The sequence below is a fragment of the Bos javanicus genome, chromosome 21 (assembly GCF_032452875.1).
Source record: "Bos javanicus breed banteng chromosome 21, ARS-OSU_banteng_1.0, whole genome shotgun sequence".
Lineage (NCBI taxonomy): Eukaryota > Metazoa > Chordata > Mammalia > Artiodactyla > Bovidae > Bos > Bos javanicus.
In genome coordinates this window covers 36,188,947-36,201,115 of record NC_083888.1, presented here as the reverse complement: position 1 = coordinate 36,201,115, position 12,169 = coordinate 36,188,947, and the positions used below count along the sequence as shown (strand labels likewise).

The following is a 12,169-nucleotide window of genomic DNA, read 5'->3' as shown; positions in this document are numbered from 1 at the left end:
CCAAAGTATTAAAGTTTCAGTTTTACCATCAATCCTTCCGATGAATATTCAGGACTGATTTCCTTTAGGATGGACTGCTTTGATCTCCTTGCAGTCCAAGGGACTCTCAAGAGTCTTCTCCAACACCAAAGTTCAAAAGCAATAATTCTTCCCCACTCAGCTTTCTTTATAGTCCAACTGTCACATCCATACATGACTATTTGAAAAACCATAGCTTTGACTAGACAGACCTTTGTTGGCAGCGTAATGTCTCTGCTTTTTAATATGCTGTCTAGGTTGGTCATAACTTTTCTTCCAAGAAGCAGGCATGTTTTCATTTCATGACTGCAGTCATGATCTGCAGTGATTTTGGAGCCCAAAAAAATAAAGTCTGGCACTGTTTCCACTGTTTCCCCATCTGTTTGCCATGAAGTGATGGGACCAGATGCCATGATATTAGTTTTCTGAATGTTGAGTTTTAAGCCAACTTTTTCACTCTTGTTCACTTTCATCAAGAGGCTCTTTATTTCTTCTTCATTTTCTGCCATAAGGGTGGTATTGTCTGCATATCTGAGGTTATTGATGTTTCTCCCAGCAATCTTGATTCCAGTGTGTGCTTCCTCCAGACCAGTGTTTCTCATGATGTTCTCTGCATATAAGTTAAATAAGCAGGTGACAATATACAGCCTTGATGTCCTCCTTTTCCTATTTGGAACCAGTCTGTTGTTCCATGTCCAGTTCTAACTGTTGCTTTCTGACCTGCATACAGTTTCTCAAGAGGCAGGTCAAGTTGTCTGGTATTCCCATCTCTTTAGGAATTTTCCACAGTTTGTTGTGGTCCACACAGGCAAAGGCTTTGGCATAGACAATACAGCAGAAATAGATATTTTTCTGGAATTCTCTTGCTTTTTCAATGATCCAGTGGATGTTGTCAAATTGATCTCTTGTCCCTCTGCCTTTTCTAAATCCAGCTTGAACATCTGGAATTTCATGGTTCATGTACTGTTGAAACCTGGCTTGGAGAATTTTAAGCATTTCTTTGCTAGCGTGTGAGATGTGTGTAGTTGGACGGTAGTTGGAGCATTCTTTGGCATTGCCTTTCTTTGGGATTGAATATTTGCCTTGATTCATAGTAAGAGCAAGAACAAGACAAAGAATACCTGCTTTCTCCACTGGTGTTCAACAGTGTGCTAGTAGTTCTAGAGAGAATAACTGAATAGAGAAAATTTTTAAAGGGTATCCAGATTGGAAAAGGAGAGGTCAAATTGTCTCTATTTGTAGATGACATAATCCCATATGTAGAAAACCTTTAATAATTTATAAGAAAACTACTGGAACTAATAAAAAAAAATTTAGAAATGTTGTAGGGTACAAGATACAAAAAACAGTGTACTTCCATCTGCCAGCAATGAAGAATCCCAAAATGAAGTTAAGAAAGCAATTTCATTTGCAATAGCATCTAAAAAAATACCTAGTAGTAAATTTTGTCTCCTTATAGACTAAAGAAGATGTGTATAAATGTAAAAGCATCCCATGTTCATGGGTAAAAAGACTTAGTATTGTTAAGATGCCATAACTATCCAGAGCAATATATTGCTGCTGCTGCTGCTGCTGCTGCTGCTAAGTCGCTTCAGTCGTGTCCAACTCTGTGCGACCCCAAAGACGGCAGCCCACCAGGCTCCCCCGTCCCTGGGATTCTCCAGGCAAGAACACTGGAGTGGATTGCCATTTCCTTCTCCAATGCATGAAAGTGAAAAGTGAAAGTGAAGTCGCTCAGTCGTGTCCGACTCTTAGTGACCCCGTGGACTGCAGCCCATGAGGCTCCTCCATCCACTGGATTTTCCAGGCAAGAGTACTGGAGTGGGGTGCCATTGCCTTCTCCAAGAGCAATGTACAGATGCAGTTAAATCCCTGTTAAAATTCCAACAACCTTTTATACAGAAATGGAAAACTTAGTCCTTAAATGCGACCTATGGACTGTAGCCCACCAGGCTTCTCAGTCCATGGGATTTTCGAGGCATGAATACTGGAGTGGGTTACCATTTTCTTCTCCAGGGGATCTTCCTGACCCAGGGATCGAACCCAGGTCTCCCGCATTGTAGGCAGACGCTTTACTGTGCAAGCTACCAGGGAGCCCCATACAAAAGGAGAGGCCCTGAATAGTTAAAGCACTCTTGAAAGAGAACAAATCTCAGGATTTACACTTCTTGATTTCAAAAATTACTACAATACAAAGCTACAGTAATCAAAGCAATGTGGTACTTACATAAAGATAGATGTATAGACTTATGGAGTATGAGTGAAAGTCTAAAATAAACCCATATATCTGAGGGTACTTTCAAATCATATTTATGATAAAGTTTTAATATCTGGAATTTATAAAGAACTTCTAAAACTCAATAACAAAAAGACAGACAACCAAAGGAAATAATGGGAAAAGACTATGATAGACATTTCACTAAAGAAAATATACCAATGGCCAATAATCAGTGAAAAGATAACCAATGTTATTAGTCTTCAGAGAAAAGCAAATCAAAACTACAATGAGATAACACCTCACAGTCATTAGAATGACTATTAATAATAACTAGTGTTATTGAAGAAGTAGAGAAATTAAAACTCTCATAAATTGATGGTGGGAATGCAAAATGGTACAATAGCTCCACTGTGGAAAACAATTGAGCTACTCCTCAAAAAACTACCTATAGAATTCCCATATGACCCAATAACTCTATTCCTATCAGTTCAGTTCAGTCGCTCAGTTGTGTCCAACTCTTTGCGACCCATGAACCACAGCACGCCAGGCCTCCCTGTCCATCACCAACTCCCGGAGTCCACCCAATCCCATGTCCATTGAGTCAGTGATGCCATCCAACCATCTCATCCTCTGTCATCCCCTTCACCTCCCGACCTCAATCTTTCCCAGCATCAGGGTCATTCCAAATGAGTCAGCTCTTCACATCGGGCGGCCAAAATATTGGAGTTTCAGCTTTACCGTCAGTCCTTCCAATGAACACCCAGGACTGATCTCCTTTAGGATGGACTGCTTGGAACTCCTTGCAGTCCAAGGGACTCTCAAGAGACTTCTCCAACACCACAGTTCAAAAGCATCAGTTCTTCGGCGCTCAGCTTACTTTATAGTCCAACTCACATCCATACATGACCACTGGAAAAACCATAGCCTTGACGAGATGGACCTTTATTGGCAAAGTAATGCCTCTGCTTTTGAATATGCTGTCTAGGTTGGTCATAACTTTCCTTTCAAGGAGTAAGCATCTTTTAATTTCATGACTGCAGTCACCATCTGCAGTGATTTTGGAGCCCAGAAAAATAAAGTCAGACACTGTTTCCCCATCTATTTCCCATGAAGTGATGGGACCAGATGCCATGATCTTCATTTTCTGAATGTTGAGCTTTGAACCAGCATTTTCACTCTGCTCTTTCACTTTCATCAAGAGGCTCTTTAGTTCTTCTTTACTTTCTGCCGTAAGGGTGGTGTCATCTGCATATCTGAGGTTATTGATATTTCTCCCGGCAATCTTGATTCCAGCTTTTGCTTCCTCCAGCCCAGCGTTCCTCATGATATACTCTGTATATAAGTTAAGTAAGCAGAGTGACAATATACATCCTTGACGTACTCCTTTCCCTATTTGGAATCAGTCTGTTGTTCCATGTCCAGTTCTAACTGTTGCTTCCTGACCTGCATACAGGTTTCTCAAGAGGCAAGTCAGGTGGTCTAGTATTCCCATCTCTCAGAATTTTCCACAGTTTATTGTGATCCACACAGAGGCTTTGGCATAGTCAATAAAGCAGAAATAGATGTTTTTCTGGAACTCTCTTGCTTTTTCAGTGATCCAGCAGATGTTAGCAATTTGATCTCTGGTTCCTCTGCCTTCTCTAAAACCAGCTTGAACATCTGGAAGTTCACGGTTCACATATTACTTTACTATGGTGTGCGATGAGTGCAGCTGTGCAATAGTTTGAGAATTCTTTGGCATTGCCTTTCTTTGGGATTGGAATGAAAACTGACCTTTTCCAGTCCTGTGGCCACTGCTGAGTTTTCCAAATGTGCTGGCATATTGAGTGCAGCACTTTCACAGCATCATCTTTTAGGATTTGAAATAGCCTAACTGGAATTCCATCACCTCCACTAGCTTTGTTCGTAGTGATTCTTCCTAAGGCCCACTTAACTTCACATTCCAAGATCTCTGGCTCTAGCTGAGTGTGCGTGATCACAACATCATGGTTATCTTCTTGAAGATCTTTTTTGTACAGTTCTTTTGTGTATTCATGCCACCTCTTCTTAATATCTTCTGCTTCTATTACATCCATACCATTTCTGTCCTTTATTGAGCCCATCTTTGCATGAAATGTTCCCTTGGTATCTCTAATTTTCTTGAGATCTCTAGTCTTTCCCATTCTGTTGTTTTCCTCTATTTCTTTGCATTGGTCTCTGAGGAAGGCTTTCTTATCTTTCCTTGCTATTCTTTGGAACTCTGCATTCAGATGCTTATATCTTTCCTTTTCTACTTTTCCTTTTCGCTTCTCTTCTATTTACTCTATTCCTATATATATGCCCAAAAGAACTGAAAAGATGGACCTAAGGAGATACTTGGTATGCTAATGTTTGTGGCATTGTTCATATTATCCAAAAGTTAGAAACAACACAAGTGTCCATAAATAGATAAATCAGTTCAGTTCAGTCGCTCAGTCATGTCCAACTCTTTGCGACCCCATGAATCACAGCACGCCAGGCCTCCCTGTCCATCACCAACTCCCGGAGTTCACTCAGACTCACGTCCATCGAGTCAGTGATGCTATCCAGCCATCTCATCCTGTCATCCCCTTCTCCTCCTGCCCCCAATCCCTCCCAGCATCAGAGTCTTTTCCAGTGAGTCAACTCTTCACATGAGGTGGCCAAAGTACTGGACTTTCAGCTTTAGCATCATTCCTTCCAAAGAAATCCCAGGTCTGATCTCTTTCAGAATGGACTGGTTGGATCTCCTTGCAGTCCAAGGGACTCTCAAGAGTCTTCTCCAACACCACAGTTCAAAAGCATCGATTCTTCGGCACTCTGATTGGGGTGATAAAATAATTTTGGAAATAGATAATGATAACATTTGCACAACTTTGTGAATATAATTAATCCTACTGAATTGTGTGATTAAAAATGATTTGAATGGCAAATTTTATGTATAATTTACAATTTTAAAATATTTTGTCATTTTATATTACCTCAGCATATATGAAACTGCCATAATTAATTTTATGGTGTATTCCTTCCCCAGAAACTTCATGGGTCACAATGCTTCATGCTTCCTCTGTGTTTGTTTGACATAATGCATGTGATCCATAGTATGACAATTGTTATCATTCATTGACTTGAATAATTCATTCTCTCTTAAAATCTATGCAGATATGGGCTTTGCTTTCATATTGGATTTATGGGTTCATGAAAAAAATACAGAGTCAAGTCAATGCTTAAAATTGGCTAATGAATTAATCTATATTGGCTCTGAAAGTGATAGCTCATATTATCTGGTAATGATAGCTTACGGTGAACGGTGTTAGATTCTTGATCTCTGAAGAAGCTTTAACTTTGGGACCAGGGACCTGGCTTGATCACTCAAGAGTTTTTGTGTAGCAGTTTTATAAAATAAGAAAGGGGACAGAGAAAGCTTCTGACATAGACATCGGAAGGGGATTAGAAAATTCCCCCCCTTGCTAGTTTCAGCAAGCTGTTTTATGTCTGTTAGAAAGCTATTAATCAAACAAGAGAGACACCTCAAGGCTGAAGGAGTTTCACCAGGCCCCTCTCCCACAGTACGTAATTTTAAGATATGATGGCAGGAGGTGTGTCATCTCCCAGCCATAAAACAATTGATATGAATACTGGTTTGTTGAGCTATTATCAGCCCAAGGTTTGAGAAAAGGAGAAAAGTTAGTCTTAGGTGGAACATTTTGAAGAAGGGCAAATTCCAAAACAAATACATAGTTTCATTAACATAGCTTAAGAAAAACATTTACATAAGAAAAATGCAATTGTTAGCTCAGGGTTTGAGGAAAGTTTAAATTCAGAAGGAACCAGGTGTCGTCATGGCAACACAGAATTTTAAGAGACACTTGCAGCCTATTTCCTCCCTTTGGAGACCCCTGGCCTTCCTGCCTTGTTACCCTCTCAGCAGGAGTAGGGCTATCTTCAGATAAGTTCATCTTTTTGTTCCCAACTGTTTGACAGTAGCACTCTTCAGATTTGGTTACCGTGCTACTATGTGTCCAGAGGTATGTTTTGCTCCTGAGTTTTAAGTGACTTTGATTAGCTATACATGCCACCACTGGTCACACTTTGAGTCTTTGAGCTTGATTTGATATCACATGTTTGCTGCAAGCCGGGTCCCCATCTTCCAAGTGTGATTCATGAAATTCTCCAAGTGAATACCTATTAATCCATAAGGAATAGCTAGAAAAATTCCAAGAGCCATTTTTCTTACTGCAGAAATTTAAGAGTACAAATTAGTGTCAAAAATGTTGACACTGATAGGGAATGGAGGCAAAATCAGAAAGGCTGTTTTATATATATTTATAAAAATATAGTTACATTTTAAGTAAAATTTAGTCATGGCAGTTTTATATTCCTATAATTCATGATGGAAGTTAAAGGGTACAAATATTGACCAAACTAGATTGCTATAATTCTGTTCCTTCGTCTGAAACATATTCTTCTGCTACCCCATTTTGTCTACATTTCTATTTGTATTTTTATGTATGTAGAAGGTTGGTTATGTTTCTCAACCATTTAGAAGTTGCCCTCTGTAGAGGATATCCCACGTGTTCCAGCAGTACACTCGCCCCTCATCACTCAAGGGCAAGGGGCCAACTGGTCCCGGGGTAGATTCTGATCTGCATTTGGGGACTTGGTTCCACAAGCTGCTGGATTGAAGTTTTCTTGCTTCTTGTGTCTGTCCCCTGGTGAGTGAGGCTGGTCTAGAGCCTCACACCTGATAAGAGGAGCCAGTGTCTGCCTATAGGTGGGTGGAGATGGGTCTTGACCCTCTGATGGGCAGGGCTGTATCAAGGGGTGTGCCTCGATGTGACTGGGTTCAGGAAGTCTTTAGGCAGCCTGTCTGCTGATGGGTGGTGCTGTGTTTCCTTCCTGTTGGTTGGTTGGGCTGAGACATCCCAGCACTGGAGCCTACCGGCTGTTGGATGGAGTCAGTTCTTGGTGCCAAAATGGTGGCTTCTGGGAGAGCTCATGCTGATGAATACTCCCCAGTACCTCTGCCACCAGTGTCCTTTTCCCCACAGTGATCCACAGCCACCCCCCACCTCCTTAGAAGACCTTCCTCAAGACCAACCACCAGGTAGGTCTGGCCCAGGCTCCAAGGAAATTACTGCTTTTGCCTTGGTTTCCAGTGTGTATAACAGAAAAGCTGTGACAAACCTAGACAGCATATTAAAAAGCAGAGACATTACTTTGCCAGCAAAAATCCATATAATCAAAGCTATGGTTTTTCCAGTAAGTCAAGTATGGATGTGAGAGTTGGATCATAAAGAAGGCTGAGCGCCGAAGAATTGATGCTTTTGAAATGTGGTGTTGAAGAAGACTCTTGAGACTGCAAAGAGATCAGACTAGTCATTCTTAAAGGAAATCTGTCCTGAATATTCCCTGGAAGGACTGATGCTGAAGATGAAGTTCCAATATTTGGCTACCTGATGCAAAGAGCTGATTCATTGGGGAAAAAAAAAACCTGATGCTGAGAAAGATTGAAGGCAGGAGAAGACGGGGACGACAGTGGGTGAGATGGTTGGATGGCATCACCAACTCAATGAACATGAATTTGAGCAAGCTCCAGGAGTTGGTGAAGAACAGGGATGCCTGGCATGCTGCAGTCCATGGGGTCACAAAGAGTCGGACAGGACTGAGCAACTGAGCAACAACCAGAATGCATGAGACCTTGTGTGTGCCCTCCCAAGAGTGGAGTCTATTTCCCCTAGTCCTGTGGAGCTCCTGCACTCGAACTCCACTGGCCTTCAAACCCAAATGCTCTGGGAGCAATGACTCCTGCTGCCAGAAACCCAGGCTGGGAAGCCTGACATAGGGCTCAGAACCTCAGTCATGTGGGAGAGTTATGCCATATAATTATTCTCCAGCTTGTGGGTTGCTTCCTGTGGGATATTGGATTTAATTAGATTATCAGTGCGGCAACCCCTCCTACCATCTTGTTGAGTTTCTTCTTTATGTCTTTGAATGTAGAATATCTTTTTTGATATGTTCCAGGATTTTTTGTTGATGCTTATTCAGCAGTTAGTTGTAATTTTGGTGTGCTCTTGAGAGGAGTTGAACTCAGAGTCCTTCTACTCTGCCATCTTGTTCCGTCCCAGGATTGCTACATGTCAAAAAGTAGCCTATGTGAAAACTGAAAGTGTTGGTTGCTCAGTCATGTCCAGCTCTTTGTGACCCCATGGACTGTATAGCCTGCCAGGCTCCTCTGTCCATGGAATTCTCCTGGCAGGAATACTGGAGTGGGTAGCCGTTCCCTTCTCCAGGGAATCTTCCCGACCCAAGAATGAAACCCACGTCTCCTACATTGCTTGCATATTCCTTACTGTCTGAGCCACCAGGGAGCCCACAAGTAGCCTAAACCTGTGCTAAAGATGAATGACCAGCTAATCATCATCATAACTATTGGTAGGATCTTTTGCATGACCTCAGAAGTTAAAAACTGAAGCTAAATTACAATTGTTATTTAGAATTTTTAGATACCTCTGCTTTCAAACCTCACAGTTCGTCAAAACTTCAAGTCTCCTAAACTCCTGATGTTACTTTGTGGGAGTGGCTAAATGGAAATGAGTATGCAATTTGCATGCATGGGACAGAGATTGAGTGAGAAGCTGGACGTCTGCTCTGTCATTCATTCTCACATCATCAGTTCTTTGAAGAATATGAGTACTTTTAGATTTTGTGAAAAGTATACTTTCATCCTTTGGCTTAATTGAGTACATTTTAATGTTAAAGCATGGTCTGTAAACAGAAACTTGAGCTTCACTATATTGATTTGGGAATAAAGCCTGTTATAATGGCCCCCTACAAATTTTACAATTTAGAAGTAGAGACATGATTGTGTAGAGAGTTAATCACCAGAAGAAGAGAAGCAATTTTTACTTTATATCATGAGATATGTCAATTTCTATAATTTCCTTTTCTAAAGAATCCCCTTCTTCAAATAGTGTATTTTTCCCTTAGTAATTGTAGGGTAGGAGAAAGCTTTTTCAAATGTGCAAAAACTGTACAATGGTATAAAAGCTGCAATTACAAATTGAACTTACTTTTTATGGCAGTTTTCCTAAATGCTTTTGTTGATCTGAAAATTTATTCTAAAAAATTTGCTATTAGCTACACAATTATTAACCACTTCTCCTATGGTTGTCTGTTCTCAGTAAGAAGGGTCAGTCTTTTCTTTCATTTTATGCCAGATTTGAAATAAACCTGCGAAGTGATATTAATAATATGACTCAGTGCATTTAAAAAGATTATCAAGCCTGGGTAGAAATTATTTTCCCATCATCAGGCTGAAATATATGTGACTTTCTTCAAAGGATGTGATTTGATAGCTGGCCTAACATTACATTTTCAGAAGGTATGTGTTGTAATGGAAAAAATATGATATTTGACAAAGTCTTACTTCTTTCTACATTTGTTAGTTTTGTTTCCTTGGTCCAGCTGTTTCCACTTCTCTACCTGTAAGTTGAAGAAAATATTATGTGTCTTGGTAATTGTGAGTATTAAATGGGCTTCCATACAGTATGCTGTGTAATATATGATCATATTAATAAAATATTAAATGTCTTATAAATTATATAATATATATACTATTCTCCTCTTTTAAAAAAATTTACATTTTGTTCTAACCTGAAATTTGTAATGCCTATTATTGCTATTGATTGATATTCTGTACTACTTTACTTTTAATAGTTAAACTAAAGAAAAGCTAAGGAGCTAATGTTTATGCTTTTTTTAAAGCCACAAAGATATTCACATAATTAGATTACCATGACTATAGATCAAGAATAAACAATTGCTGTAAATTGCTTTATTCACTAAAAATGGTGCTCTTTGTTTTAAAGATAAAATGCCCACTGGCAGTTTTAATTAGGCTCCGGGAGTTGATGATGGACAGGGAAGCCTGGTGTGCTGCAGTCCATGGGGTCGCAGAGAGTCGGACATGACTGAGCGACTGAACTGAACTGCAATTTTAAACATTAAGAAAGCATTAGAGAAATATGGCTATTGATACTGACCCGTCAGATTCATAAATAAAGGGGAAAAAAGCCAGAATAGATTTCACAGAGGTCAACTGTCCCCTATGGTTGTTACTAGGAATCTATCTATTGCTAGTTTATGGAGTTTCAACAACTCTGCTTAGCTCATCCAGCCAGTGAGGACTAAATGCAACAAAGTACAAGTAAAGAGAAGAGTGTGCTAGAATCAGATGTAGGGATAAGGGATAGTAAAGAAAAGAATATGAAAATTAAAGGAACAAATACCAGTCACAGAGCACCACTTGTATAAGGATAAATAGACATACCCAAAGAAATCTCAAGTTTGACATGTATTTCTGTTCAGAATTATATAGTTTTCCCCAGGTATTATGGAAATGTTAAGCGTATTTGAAAATATATAACTAATTGGGAGATATTTCTAGAAATGGTAGAAGCTAAATGTTATGTTGAAAGAAAGAAACCCTATCCATTCAGAATATCAGCTACCCAGATTTGGCAGTTTTTCAGTGCTATAAGTAGCTGTTACCACACTCTAAAAATTACGGACCACGTTTTGTTTTACCCCTCGGTTTTTGCCTATAGTGATGTTAATTGGCACTTTCATTGTTTCAGTTCTTTTTGAGGCCAACATTGTTTACAGGTTGTCATAGAGTTATTAATATTCTACTAAATTTTGAGTATTAATTTTTCATTTTAAGATGTTTCACTGGCATTCATTCAAATTTCTTAGTTTAGACTGGCACTAATATTTCCTGAAGGTTATGTATTTGCATTCTTATCACAAGATACTGAGTTATATTTTCAGTAGGAGTATAAACTGATGCATTTTCTTACATCCAAATAAAATGTTTGCTAATTTTTGTTATAGTTGACAATTAGAAATATGTGGATCATATCGTTATTATATGCCCGTTATTCCAAACCAGAGTCATTCTTGTTGAAATAGGTCTCAGGTATCTAAAAAGTTTTAGACTGTCTTTTATACAACAGCAAAAAAGTGTTCCTTTTTTCCCTCACTTTATTCTTTTAGGTAGATTACATTTTTAAAGTTTATCTACTTTCTATTCTGGAAAGGAAAAAAACTATTAAACTATTCATTGTTTCTCCTATTACCTTTCTGAAAGCTTTTTAAAAACCAACTATTCTTTTGGTTTTATAATTGTAATTTATAACTTATTAGTAGTTTTTAAAATCATTTCCGAAAATATATCTAATTTTTACATATATCGACTCATTTTATAAACCCAAAGAGGCTTATTGGTTTTTTAGACATTTTATAAAGCAAAAGGTCAGTAGACAAAAAGGTCTTAAAGTCAATCGTATGTTTTTAATACATAGCTAAGGAAATCAGACTCAGGGAGTTATTCATTTATTAAAACAAAAATTCTTCTTGAGCATCCACAGGGTGCCAGACACTCTTCCATACACTGAGGATACAGCAGTGAGCCTGACAGACAAGCTCTTTTTTATACTTCATTTTTGTCTTTGCGTATCCTGTATTGTCCCCAATATTTTTCTGTAGTACTAATTTTATTTCATATTCTCTATATTATTTGTTTTTTGTATAGTGTTTCTGTGTGAACTAGAGAAGAACTCCATGAAAGCAGGTTTATCTGTTTGGTCATTGCTTTATTGAGTATAGTCCTTAACATTTAGTGGAGAATCAATAGATTTTAGCCAAATGAATGAATGAATTGAATTAAATGAGGACCATATGGTATCCTGAAAACCAAATGAAGTGTGTTAAGAACTGAGTGGTCAATGGTGTCACATGCAGTTGATGGGCCAATGTAAAGACATGAAGATTAGATTTACCGAGGCAAGGCTGTAATGAATGGTTTAAGTGGAATGGTAGGACAAAAGCCAGACTGGAGTAACTCAGAGTCAAGAAAAAAGGAATGAGTGGTGA

General features: G+C 38.9%; 1 protein-coding gene across 11 annotated transcripts in view; it reads left to right on the top strand.

Moving 5' to 3' along the window:
- NOVA1 (NOVA alternative splicing regulator 1) overlaps nucleotides 1–12,169 on the top strand; it is a 166,893-nt gene that overhangs the window by 115,523 nt on the left and 39,201 nt on the right. Inside the window, exon 1 of one of the 11 annotated variants that reach the window (XM_061394912.1) lies at nucleotides 3,967–6,261. The exons of the other annotated variants lie outside the window; for them this stretch is intronic. The gene's annotated coding sequence lies outside the window, so the exon portion shown is untranslated. Of the gene's footprint in view, nucleotides 1–3,966; nucleotides 6,262–12,169 lie in introns of those variants that run through there. 11 annotated transcript variants of the gene reach the window in all.